Consider the following 12,680-nt stretch of genomic DNA (forward strand, 5'->3'; position numbering starts at 1 on the left):
CATCCCGGCTCGGCATATCCCGGCTCTGTGCACCGCATCCCGGCTCCACAAGTGCCGGTTCTGTGCGCTGCATTCCGGCTCCACAGGCTCTGTGTATCCCGGCTCTGTGCATCGCATTCCGGCTCCGTAGGCTCTGCGTACACCGGCTCCACAAGTCCCGGTTCTGTGCACCACACCCTGGTTCTGTGCACCGCATTCCGGCTCCGCAGGCTCTGCTCATCTCGGTTCCACAAGTCCCGGCTCCGTGTACTGTATCCCGGCTCGACAAGTCCCGGTTCTGTGCAACGCATCYCGGCTCCACAAGTGCCGGCTCTGTGCTCCGCATCCCAACTCGGCGCATCCCAGCCCTGCAGCCCAGCATGGCCCTGCAGCTGCGGCTCCGCACTGTCTCTGGCCTCCGTGGCAAAGCCGACCGGATCGCCAAGGCGGCTTTCCGAGGTACCCGCCGGAATGGGGAGGGGACAGGACACGGGACGGGATGCTACCGGTCCCTGCCTCAGTTTCCCTATCACAGTCCTTGAGTTTGCTGGACTCTTTCCAGAGCTGCAAGGGGGATGTGGGATGTGACACAGGGGCTGCCCCTTCCCCATAGGGGCAGTGGGTCTGAACCCCCTGTCAGGCTGCTCCTCTGTGGTCTCTCTGCCTCCAAGCACCCGGCTGGGGACGTCGTGTCCCCCATGTCACCCCTCAGAGGCAGCCCCCRGGGAGGAGGGTTTGTCCAGGAAAAGGTCCCAGTGTGCCCAAACCCTGCAGGGTGCTGGATGTGGAGGGAGCAGGGCTGGGACCACCCTCTGGGAGAGACCTATAGGGGGGTCAGGGCTGGAAGTTGGGGATGGAGCTGCCCAACCACCAAAGCGTCACCCCGATGGCCCGGAGGTGTCACCAGCTCGGGCCAGGACCCGGCTGCACCCATGGATTTGTATCTGAGGTGAGATCCGAGGGTGCCTCATGTGCTGCTGTACCGGCACAGCCGGCAGAGGAGAACGTGGGATGGTTTGACAGCTCGTGGGGCTGCCAGGCAGGGAGAGCAATCCCTTTTCCATGGGGAGGGAAGGAGAGGGGACATTTTCACCAGCGCAGAGCCAGGCCACCTTGTCTGCAGCTGAACTGTGTTTAAGAAGGTACAAACTTCTCCTGCCCCAGCATGCCCATCTTGCTCTGATGTGCACCTTGTCCCTGCTGTTTTCCACATGGCTCTGCTGGGACCCCCGGGTCCTGCCTTGGAGATGTCCCTGTCTGCAAAATTAATTCCCATTGTGCAGCCAAGGGGTTCATCTCACCCTGCGAATGCAGTTGGTATCGTTCTGCAGCCAGGGACTCCTCTTCCTCTGCTCTTTCTGGGTGGCCAAGGGGTTCTCAGGACCTAGTGCTGCTCTTCCCCACAGGATCATCCACAAAGAGCCTCTGCTTCTGGTGGCCAGACTCAGTGGAGCTGAATCTGGACATGGGAGTCTTGGTCCCCCTGGACTCACCCTCCACGTGTGTGACAGCAAGTCCAGCTGATGAGCGATGGGGAAACAAACCCAGCAAGGTTCAATAACCAGCCTGGGCATGGGCTGTCTGCAGATGGCATCTTTGTGGGCTGAGGGGTAGGGTTGAGACCGGGGTGACAAGTAACGTGACATGAGTTGTATGAACCCAGGACGGGACCTTGCAGGTGGCTGCGTTGTCCTGTCCTTGATCCCCTTGTCCTAGGGAGCAGAATATCACACCAGGATGGAGAAGCAGTGCAAGCTGAATGGGGAAAGGTTCTCACTGAGATCTCACTGATTTCAGCAGTTTTAGTAAACCGTAACAAGGCAGTTCCAAGGCCATCATATGGAATCCATGGCCAAGAGGTAGATGTTGCTGTGCAGGGTGGGAGAAAGTTCAGATATCTGCAATAACTTTTTTTTTTTTTTTGAAATTTGGCCTGGTGGTCAGTGTTTAATGGTTACTATATCCTTTGATCCAGAACGGTTGAGAGCCTGGAGGTTTTGGGGGTCTTATATCCTTCCTAATGTGCAAGTACCCCGTGGATATGACTCCCATGGCTGAACGAACATTAGCAGGTCCACATCAGTACTTCTGGGGGTTGCTTCTTGCCACATGGCTCTTTGGTTCCTGCCACATGGCTCTTGGTTTTGGAGAAGCCAGGTCAGGTCCCCCAGGCCACTGGGCCAGACCTTGTGCGTCTTGGTTGTGTGGAGGATCTTCTCTCATCCTTCTCTAAGGATGCCCAGCACTGCATTGCATTGGCCAAGTTCCTAGTCTGGAACCRTCAGTACTGGCATGGGTAGTCCTTGGCCACCAAACCATGTCCCAACTTCCCAGGAGCTGGGACTTCCCTTTTTATGCTCCTAGGGTGGTGGATCCGTCCAAGGTGGCTACCCTTGTAATTAATCCCTTTGTAATTAATGGGAGAAGCAGGCATTTGGGACAGTTAGGATGAGGTCGYGGCTCTTTTGTACCACACGGTGCCAAACTATGTCTTGGTAATTGGGAATGGGAATCTGTTCCCACCCTTCTCCTCCTCTGAATCTTGATCTGGGGACAGTTATGAACTGCTCTAATGGTGTCTTGGGTGCTCCGTGCATGCGTGGGATAGCATTTCCACTGCCCTCCAGCATCCCTATGGCTTTGCTGGCCCTACCCTTCTCCATTGACTCTAGAGGGAGCTTGAGACTTGTTTCCACCAARCACCTTCTGCTTCAGCTGAAGGAGATGACCTTCACCGTCTGGTCTGGGCTCTTGCATGCCCAGTTGTCCAATCCATCCTCCACATCCCACCCAGAAAGTCTCCCTTTATCCCCTCTCCAGTGGAGAAAAGCTGCAACCATTGTCCACATCAACCTCTGGGTTTGCTGAGGACCCCAAATCCTGTTCAAGGGTTCTGCTGATGTTCAGGATCATCCTGGTTCTCCCAGGGTTATTGCAGCATGGTGGGTGCTGTGGAAAGCACTGTTCTCCTGGCCATCCATCCACTCCCCTTTGCCCATCAGCATCGTGGGAGGCTGCACTGGAGCTTTCTGGGGGGCTCTTTGCTCATTCAATAGAGAAGATTCCTMAATGCACTAAGCTAAAGAGAGCGGCTGCAGCTGGACACACGGCAGCGTGCYTTGTTTTGCAGGGGCCAGCGCTCTGAAACGCTGCTTGCCTTCAGCTCCGAGCTGAATAAATAATAGCTCTCGTGAAACGGTTGTTCCTGAGGAGAAAGACTCATGTAGGAGCGAGATTGACTCAAGTGTGGGCTGAGTATGAAATAACCGTTCTGCTTCTTGCAGGGATCCCTGCATCCCCACGAGCCCATAGGAAGCCTAGCTGAACATCAGAAAATGAGTATTCCAAACAGGAGAAACTGAGGCACGGGCAGGAGTAGGTTCTTGCTCACTCTTGCCCCACAGCAGAAGCCAGGAAGACATGCCAAATTTTCCAGATCCTGGTCTGGAAGTGGAGTTTGGTGGTCCAACACCAGAGAAGTCAATGGAACATAAGAGCCTGTTCTGCCCTTGCCTGCAGCTGGCTTTTCCCACTCAAAATTGCCTTTGAGGGAGGACGGGGCTGAGCATCCTCATTGCAATTAGTCTGTTTTTCATCTAATCAGTCGTGGATGGACGGAGAGAAGAGCTCCGGGCAAGGCTTCCCCTCTGCAGGAGCTGCTGTAAATGAGAGCGCTCCTTCACCGGGCACGAGTGGATAATGATGTTGTTTAATGAAGCAATTACTGTAGAGCTCAGGAACGGAGGTGGAGGTTCCCATTGTGGTCATCTGGTGAAACGCCTGCTCTCATCAGAAACCAGGGCAATGGGGGTCCCCTCTGGAGAATCTCTCCCAAGCTTCTGCTTCTTGCATGTTGCAGCTCTTCAGGCACGTCTCCTCTTCCATTTGGCCTCAGACCATTCCTTAAAAAGAAGGCAATAAACGAAGAGGGGGGGAACATGGTCCCCACAGTGGTATGGGGTACGTGATGTGTGCTTTGGAGGCTGTTCTGGGCCCAAAGCAGATCCCTCCATGTGCTGGGAACAGAGATGTTTTCAGTAACCCTGGAGAGTTTCTGGATCAAGTGGCCTCACTCTGATTCAACATCTAGATATTAGCGTTTTCATGTCTTCCTTCTGCAGTGCTAGGACGTGGATATGAACTGGAGATGGTGACTCAGGGCAGGAGGGAGAGCAGAGGATTATCCTCCCAAAAGCACAGGGCAGCTTCTGCTCTGGAGCAGCTGTTTTAGGACTCAAACATGTGCAACTCCCACCCTGTGCAGAGCTGTGGCCATGTGGGTCCTGATTTGAACCTCTTCTTTGTCCTCTCATCTCCCCAGGGTTGTCCTTCTACACCCGAGTGCTCGAGAACTGCGAGGATGAGGCCAGGTTCGACGAGGTAAGAGGTCTGTTCTCCTCCTGCTCCATCTTCCACTCCGTTTTCCAGGCACGTCCATCCCTGGAGCAACGTCTTGGAGTGACGTTGGGCAGAGGTGCTGAGCTCGTTTCACCATTTGCTTTAGCGCCTGGAGCGGGGAGGGATCCTCATGCAAGCAGCTGGGACAGAGGGAGAAGCAGATCGAAGYGAAGAGCTGAGTTCAAGGCTCTTTGTTCACCTTGGCCCGTTTTCTGGTGCAAAGGGGAAGATGTGCTGACTTTCAGCTCTCAGCTTTGCAAAGGGAGAGAGGATGAGCTTGAAAGCCAGGTTTTTGCGTGGTTTGGAAACGCAGCTTTGTCTTCAGCRGTGATCTCGAAAATATTCCATGAAGACTGAGATAATGTCACCCACACAGGCAGGGAAGAGAGACGCTGCTAGGAAGTCGCATTGAAAATGGAAAAACGTGCTCAGAAGAGAACAAATGTTTCCTCTGATCAGTTAGTGTTGCTCAGAGAAGACAACCCACTCTGGGAGACTGAGGAATACAGGAGGCTATGGGAGACACTGACACCTTCAAACTCCTTATCTCTTCCTAAGGCTTCTTCACCTTAAGAAATAAATTTCCATCCTGGTTCCAGGTGGGATATACGGGGKTTTTTTGTGGGCCACAAATCCCATGTCATTCCCATCTTGCGCAGCTAGAAGCATTCCCAGCTCCTCCTGCCTCTCTTGGTCATCTAGCACGGAGTGCTCCAAGCCATGGTCCCACCATGAATGGGAGAACRGGATGATAGATAGTGACAGAGCTGTGCTAGGCAAGCCTGGAGAAAATCCCCCTTCTCCAGGAGAGAATCCATGGATYCATGGTCTCCGAGCCCTGCTGCAACCCCAGGTCACATGCTGACCTTCAGACTACAGGTGGAGATGGGTCTGGAGACTCTTAGGACTCAATCTAGAGATGAACTCCAACCATGAGATAACATGCTTTGCCATTAGCAATAGCCCTTGCTCCAAGTTTTAGGGGAGGATCTTAATCTTCTCACATTAAATTGCCAGGGAGGAAAAAGAGAAGGGAAAGCCCAGGATGGTGAGGACACAGCAGGGTCTCCAACCACTCAAAGTAGCATCAGCCGTGGGAAAGTTGCTCATTTTAAGGAGATGTCAATTGTTATAGATGTGCACAGGGTAATTTGTTGTTATAATGATTGATTTGATTAATAACAGAGCTGCTTCTGTCTCAAAACTCCCTGTGGTTTCAACCTACGCTGAAGGGCTAGAGGCAGCGGAGGCAACCTCGTGTACTGGCACCAAGTTCTCCTTGTCTCCTTGTGCTGGATGACGGGTGACGCCTCAGCAGCAGTCAGGCTTCCCCCATATCCCTGCTTGTCTACTCCCAAATATCCCAATTTCCTCCAGAACCACTTGGCTGATGGATCAAGAGGCAACTTCAACGGCAAATGGTCACATCTTCTGATGACCCATCCAGCTGGCAGGTGTCCTTGTCAGCAGCACCAGACTTGGTGAGGACCTCCAAGGGGCAGCAGAAGGGGGTCTGTCCCGTGCATGTGTCCAYGTCCAAGAGCAGCAGTTAGAAACATCCTGGCAGGGAGCTGGGGAATGCCGGAGGTCAGGGAAGACAACAGGAGCCCCCAGCGTGTTGCATGGGTGGATTGAGCCAAGCAGCCCTTCTGGCCCTTACCCTGCAGCCGGGGCTGCAGCGGGGATGGTTATGCCAGGCTTAAACCAGAGGTTTATGCCACGTCGTGGGTGTCAGGACCCGTGGGGAGCACCGTGAGGAGGACAGTGCAGCAGAAGGCTCAGCCCCGCGGGCTCCCTCGTGCAGCCAAGCGAGGGGCACATACGGACTCTAATGTTTGAACAGCGAAAAAACAATACTCGTTGTCATTTGGGCCACTAGCTGCCAGGCAAAAGGGACCTCCCACCGTGTCCCCTGCGTCCTAAAAGTGACGGAAAAGGGGAATTTCAGCAGCAACGCTTCTGTCGGGGTGCGTGTTCTGGGCGCACAGGAGGCCAAAGCAGCAGCTCAGAGGCAAACGGGGCCAGGTTCTCCCCTCGGTTTGGGCTGGTCCTGGCAGGGGATGCAGGGAAGGCTGGGGACGCAGAGGACATTCCCAGGCTCAGCTCAGAGCTGGGCAAAGGCAGGCAATTATTAGGCTCACGTGAAGCCTTTTTGACAGTTAGCGAGTGCATCAGCCCCCTTGCCACCGCTTAGCGTGCAGGAGAATCCGCCAGCGGGCTGAGTTTGGGTTGCCCCAATGCTTTCAATTTATTTGCTTTCTATTAATTTTCTATTCTTTTTATTCATGGCTTGATGAATTATGCAAAAGCTGCGATTCTGCGGAGCTCRGGGAAGATAAGCTGCTGGCTAGGCCTGTGGTTAAGCGCAGCTCTTTGGCTGGGTTTTACATAAGCAGGAGCATTTGTGTCACGTCCTGTGTGCATCCCGAAGCAGCATGACCATTGTTGACATTTAAACAGGCACAGGACCCCTGGTTTTATAGGGATAGGGGCTAGTTATAGATGTATTCCACCCCTGTATTCCATACGGACACGGAAAAGCTGCCCCATGCAAAAGTAAGTTTCTTGCAGGGGGGTTTACGTTGGAGAGGATGGATGAGGAACTGCACATCCAGCCTAAGGAGAGCTTTGGATTTGGGTCTGTGTCGAACACTATTGCAGCTGCTGCAGAAACGCCCGCAGGTTTTTGGGCTCTTTTGGGGAAAATGCAGCTCTAATCGGTTGCAAAAGGYGCTGCCTTGATGGGCTGGGACCACTCCGTGCATCTCCAGAGGCAGCAAGGGGTGAAACCAGGGAGCTCTTGGCTGCTGAAGCCAATGAATTTAAAGCAGAAATGTGGTGCAAATATCTGCCACTGAAGATAATCACCTGTGGAAGCTACTTATCGGGAAACATAGAAATTTAGTGCTTGCATTGTGAAGTATCTTCTTTTTTTCCTGTTTTTTTTTTTTCTTTTCTTTTCCTTCACAACAATTCTGCATCTGTATTGCAGAAACCTCTGACTGAAGCATGAAACCCCATGGCCTGGGTTATGTAAGAGATTGGGCTGTGTGATTCTAATAAGCATTTCTAGGCTTTTTAAAAAGAAAAAAAGAAAAGAAAAAAGAAAACCACAAAGAAATCTGTCTTAGGGGAAAAAATACGTTGTTCCTCTGAATTATTTTTTTTGCCGCTCCGAGTGCTATGGCTGCGGCGATTGTAACTTAGAGATAAGCACAGAGAATTTCATTTTCACCCGAACCGTGGAGAAATGGATCTGTAAAAACCAGACTGCGGCAGAGCCCGAATCAGTTCATTAGTGGGCTAGATTTAAGGTGTATGGTCCTGGCTAGACTGGCTCAGCTCGGAGAGAGTGGGAGCCTCCCAAGGAGGATAATATTTTGGTTTTAAGCTGCAAGTGCTACAAGATTCTCCGGTGATGGAGAACCTGGACAAACTGGAATTAAAGGGTCTAGTCAAGGTGAGATAATCTCTGCGCCCTAACCCCAAAACTGAGGGCATCTGGTGTGGATTTTGCCCTAAATGTTTCGGCCAATTCCAGGGGGATCTGCAGCAGGATGCAGATCTCGGGGTCCTTTCCTGAGCATCCAGTCTCCCAGTTGCATCTCTCGAATGGTTTATTTCTGACAGCAGAAAACCATTCCCCAATATTGCCAAGCTTTTAGCCCAAACTCTTAAGCAAATCGCATTAGAGGCTCTGCAAACATTAGCCCGTGTGGAAAGAGCCTCTTCTGGGAGCTGGAGAGCTGGGCAATGCTGGGGACATCCTCACAGCGAGAGGCAGGGGTGYGCCCCATGCCAGAAATAATTAATGGGAAAGAGCAATGGAAAAGRTGCTCCCAGGACAGCACCTGGCCATGGCAGATTGGAGCTTGCTGCTCTGCACCGCGCTCCTCGCTCTCAGAAGGGCAGTTCTGTGGGGAATGCGGAGGCTTTCCAGGCCACTGCACTTTCCAAGTGGAAAATGCACTATTTGCTATTTTTCTTCCTGGAAAAGAACCCATTTACAGCAGCACTGGGCTCATGTACCTGGAGAACCTTCTCAATCCAMTGGCCACTGACTCTGGCACCTTGGTGGAGCTCAGAATAACAAGTGTGAGCATCAGACAATGCATAGACCAACAAATCTCAGTATCAGACATAACATCTCTTTGCTCCAAGAGGTGACTTTGGGATATTGTCCACAGTTGATCTGCCCCCATCCCGCCTGCTTTGACTGGGAGCACCCAAGCAGGGTCCTGCTCCTGTAAATGTGGCCATCGGCCCCTCTGCTACCTCCTCCCATGCCCCAAGACAAGCAAAAGGACACCACCACTTCTRGATTCTTTTCTACCCGTTTACACCCTTCTCGAGCTCTTTCTTTTCTATTTCAGGATTCTTTTCTCATTTGTTCCCTTGACTTGCTGTAAAGAACATGCAGTGGGAAAAGATTCGCTTACAAGTCAAGACTTGGAGTATTTCTGAAGAGTCTCAAATTCCTTCCTGCAGAGCTGCTTGATAAGCACTTTCCTTTCAGGACTTTGGACGCTTTCCCATCACACCAACGTGGAGATCTTCCTTCCTGCTCCCTCTGGCTCTGAGCTGCTCAGGACAGCTGCAAGAGCAGCTTCTTCATGGCTTTGCTCAGCTTTGGAGGGCCATGAGAGAGCCACGGCTTGGAAAACTGGGTGAAGATGAAATACCTGAGGCTGGTAGACTGGTTTATTGGCTTCGAGAGGGAAAAATACCCCCAAATGAGCATAATATATATGTCTGTATACTGTAACATTTTTCCATGAACCTCTCAGCTCAACCTGCAGCCTCTCCAGCACCTTAAACAAGCCCTAACCTCTCCATCCTTGTCCTTTCCCTGCAGACCTTCCGCTGGCCGGTGGCCAGCAATATCGACGGGAACGAGATGTTGGAGGTGCAGGTGTTCAACTACAGCAAAGTCTTCACCAACAGGTGAGCGCCTGGTCTTCCCTCTCGTGCCGTGCTTGAGTCCGCTTTGGTGGGAAGAGGGACCCTGTGGCACTTTGGAGCCTCATCCTTGTTTTGATGTGACCAGAGGGTGATAAATGCATTGGTGATGTCTCATTGTAGGGTGAGGAAGACCATAGAATCATAGAATCATTATAGTTGGAAAAGACCTTCAAGATTATTGAGTCCAACCATAAACCAATCACCACCATGGTTGCTGAACACATCCCTAATTGCCTCATCTTGTCCCTAAGTGCCTCATCGCAGGGTCAGACCCAATGTTTTCTTTGTAARCCACAATGATCCCTGACATAGGAGACAAAATGCGAATTTACACACCCAAACGGCTGAAGTTTTAGCCCAGACTTCATCTTCAGCACTCAATAAACCACCCAAAAGCGTAGGCCTCTGATACAATGTCCCTGGAATAATGTATCTCACTGACTTAATTTGCTAATGACTAACAGCAAGATCGTGATCACCTCCATATCTGTGATTTTGCAAATCTATGATTTTTCATATCTCTACTTTTTCAAGTGTGCTGTCATGTGATTCAATGTTATTTACATGTGTTTAATATAAAATTAAGTATATTAATTTGCTATCAAGGTGAAAGWTGGTACCTAAATTAGGTATTTGCAAAATCTGCAGCTTTGCAAATTCTCTGCTCCTGGTTTATCTTTGTATCTTAAGGTTTTCTCAACTAGACATTCTGATRGGTGCCAGGAGTTAGGTATTATGTGCTATGCTATTAATACTTTTAAGGTTTATTTCTGAGTTTAGCTCACAAATCAGTAATGAGCTTGAGAGATGAGAAGTTTGTTGGTCCCTTCTAGTGACCTTAGYGCGTTTGTCCCAGTTGTCCTTGCAAAAATGCAGGAGCTTTCCACAGAAATGTGTGTCCTACAGACCTTTAATGTTAGAGATGGGAAATGAGAAAAAGATGTTTTTTCCCCCAATATTTGAAGGCTGCAGTTATATATAGGTGCTTAGTCTAAGCCAGGATAAAGGTTCTACTGAAGGGATTTGCTGCCTTTTCTGCTGTGGGGCTGCASGTCATCTCATGAGCTTTCTTCTCCCATGGGCAATGGTTTCCAAGATAGAAGTCCATCTYTGCAAGAAGCGCAGAAATGGGAAAGAAAAGAAGTTTTGAGAATTGCTATGTGGAAAGAAGGGGAGCTCAGGCCACCTGTAATCACAGTCCTGGTTGCCTGTGAGTGAGAGGATTTCACTCTGGTGCATGTTCAACAGGATTGGTAGCTCCAGTGATGGCACTCATAGAGAATATGGATTGAAACGGAAGGGACAAAATTACGTTGTATTCTGATGTTGCTAATCAATAGTGCAGATTGTTTCACTGGCCTAAAAAGCCACCACCATTTAAGGTAGGAGCTCGGTCTCACGCAAGCAAAAAGGAAAATGCTGCTAGAGGGGACCTCAAGCACAGCCCTTGGCATCAAATAAAGAGTCCTCTCCATGCAAGGACTTTTAAATGGGAACCTGAGCAGCAGAGGGAGAGATCAAATAACTTGTTTTATTTGGTTGCTGTCTGGGAGGAGGAAGGCAGTGGGATGTCAGTCTCCCCAGGTTGTCTCAGYACAGTTGACCAGTTTTGGTGGGGAATGGATGGGAACCCTCACCCCCTACTTGCCTGTTGAGAATCGGTGCCATTTGGAACCTTGATCTCAAAAGTGGGKTTTTTTGGCTTTTTTTTGGCTTTGCCCCTACTGCTTGGCTTAGACCTACCCCAAAATCCACGTTATTCTGTGTGGCTGCCTCCCTTTTCTCATGACTTGCCTGCTCCACCAGGCGTCACTTGCAAATTTTCCTTATAAATCATATAAATTCGTTTTGCATCTCAGTCGCAGATGTAGCAATCACTGGCTTAATAGCAAAATCGCACCRTAACACTGTCACTCCAAGATGATTCTCAGCTGATTTCCTATTTTTAGGTTTTCTCYGCTAATCTGTTCCTGTTTCCTGGTGCGTAACGTTAATAGCAGGCAGCGTTAAACCAAACATCTTATAAGATAATATTCTTTTCATGCAGTTACTAGAAAAACTGACTTCAAAGAAGCCAACCAAGCTTGTTTTGACAGGCTYGATCTTCTCACAAAATTGCCTTGAATGTCGTTGATTACACTCCATTTTTTAATTGCTTATTCATTGARTTCTGTTCAAGCTGCTCTATGAGTCCCCTAGGAGGGCTTCCAGGTTAGCCCAGCTCGCTCCATTCACCTTATCTGAATACTTTGCTGTTCTGGGATTTCCCTATTGTTCCAATTTTTCACTAAAAAATGGTGGATCAGAGGCTGCCAGGTCCTTTACGATGACGACACACAAGTTCTTGCTAGCTTGGAACAACCAACGCAAGACGTTCATGAAGTTCATTCACGCAGGTTGCATCGTGAGGGGCTAGAACAGGGGTGGCTGCTCCTGTTTCTGGGATGTCTTTTGGTGGAAAAGCAGAGTCTGTCCCTCCTGGCAATGCTGGGACCAGGGACATCAGTGTGCTGCCGTTATGGATCAGACAATATCGGTGGCACAGGGATAATTGCAGGAAGATCTGGATTGCATGGTGGTGGAGCACCCAGCATCTCCCTGCACAGGCTTACTTGCAGAGTTTARTTATCTGCTCTCTTTTTCTCTGCAAAGTTAAGGAGTCTTAAGTTTAGAAAGCTCCCRAGAGCAGCAAGGCTATGAGGAGGCCCCATTTCTGCTCTGGTCTGGGTCCATCCTGATTTGGAGCAGTCAAGGGTCTTGAGCCCCAAAGTGACTTCATCTTCRTTGCTGATATATGTGTTTGTGGGGAGTTAGGGCTCTGCTCAGGGGCTCATACATGGGTGTCTAGCGTCCTTTGAGTTGCTCTTCGTTATCCCCCCTTTGGGAAGGARGYATAAGCTGAAACACAGGAGGTTCCATCTCCAGRTGAGGARGAACTTCTTCACTGTGAGGGTGACAGAGCAGTGGAACAGGCTGCCCAGGGAGGCTGTGGAGTCTCCTTCTCTGGAGGTCTCCAAAACCCTCCTGGATGCCACCCTGTGCCACATGCTGTAGGTGTSCCTGCTKGAGCAGGAAGGTTGGACTAGATGATCTSTAGAGGTCCCTTCYAACCTTGAACACTCCGTGATTCTCCGTGATTCTGTGAAAGACCCAGGTCTCCTGCAGCTCTGATGTTCTATCCGAGCATGAGTGGCAGGAAACAGCTTGCAGAACACATGAATACGAAGGGATTATCCATGGATTAGCGCCTAGACTGACRGCATCCCTTCTGCTGCCTGGGAAATGCCCACTTTAGTACATTAAGCACCGCCGAGATGCATCCAAAGGCGCTACCCAAGCGC

This window comes from Nothoprocta perdicaria, unplaced genomic scaffold (assembly GCF_003342845.1).
Source record: "Nothoprocta perdicaria isolate Ctin4 unplaced genomic scaffold, notPer1 scaffold_101, whole genome shotgun sequence".
NCBI lineage: Eukaryota > Metazoa > Chordata > Aves > Tinamiformes > Tinamidae > Nothoprocta > Nothoprocta perdicaria.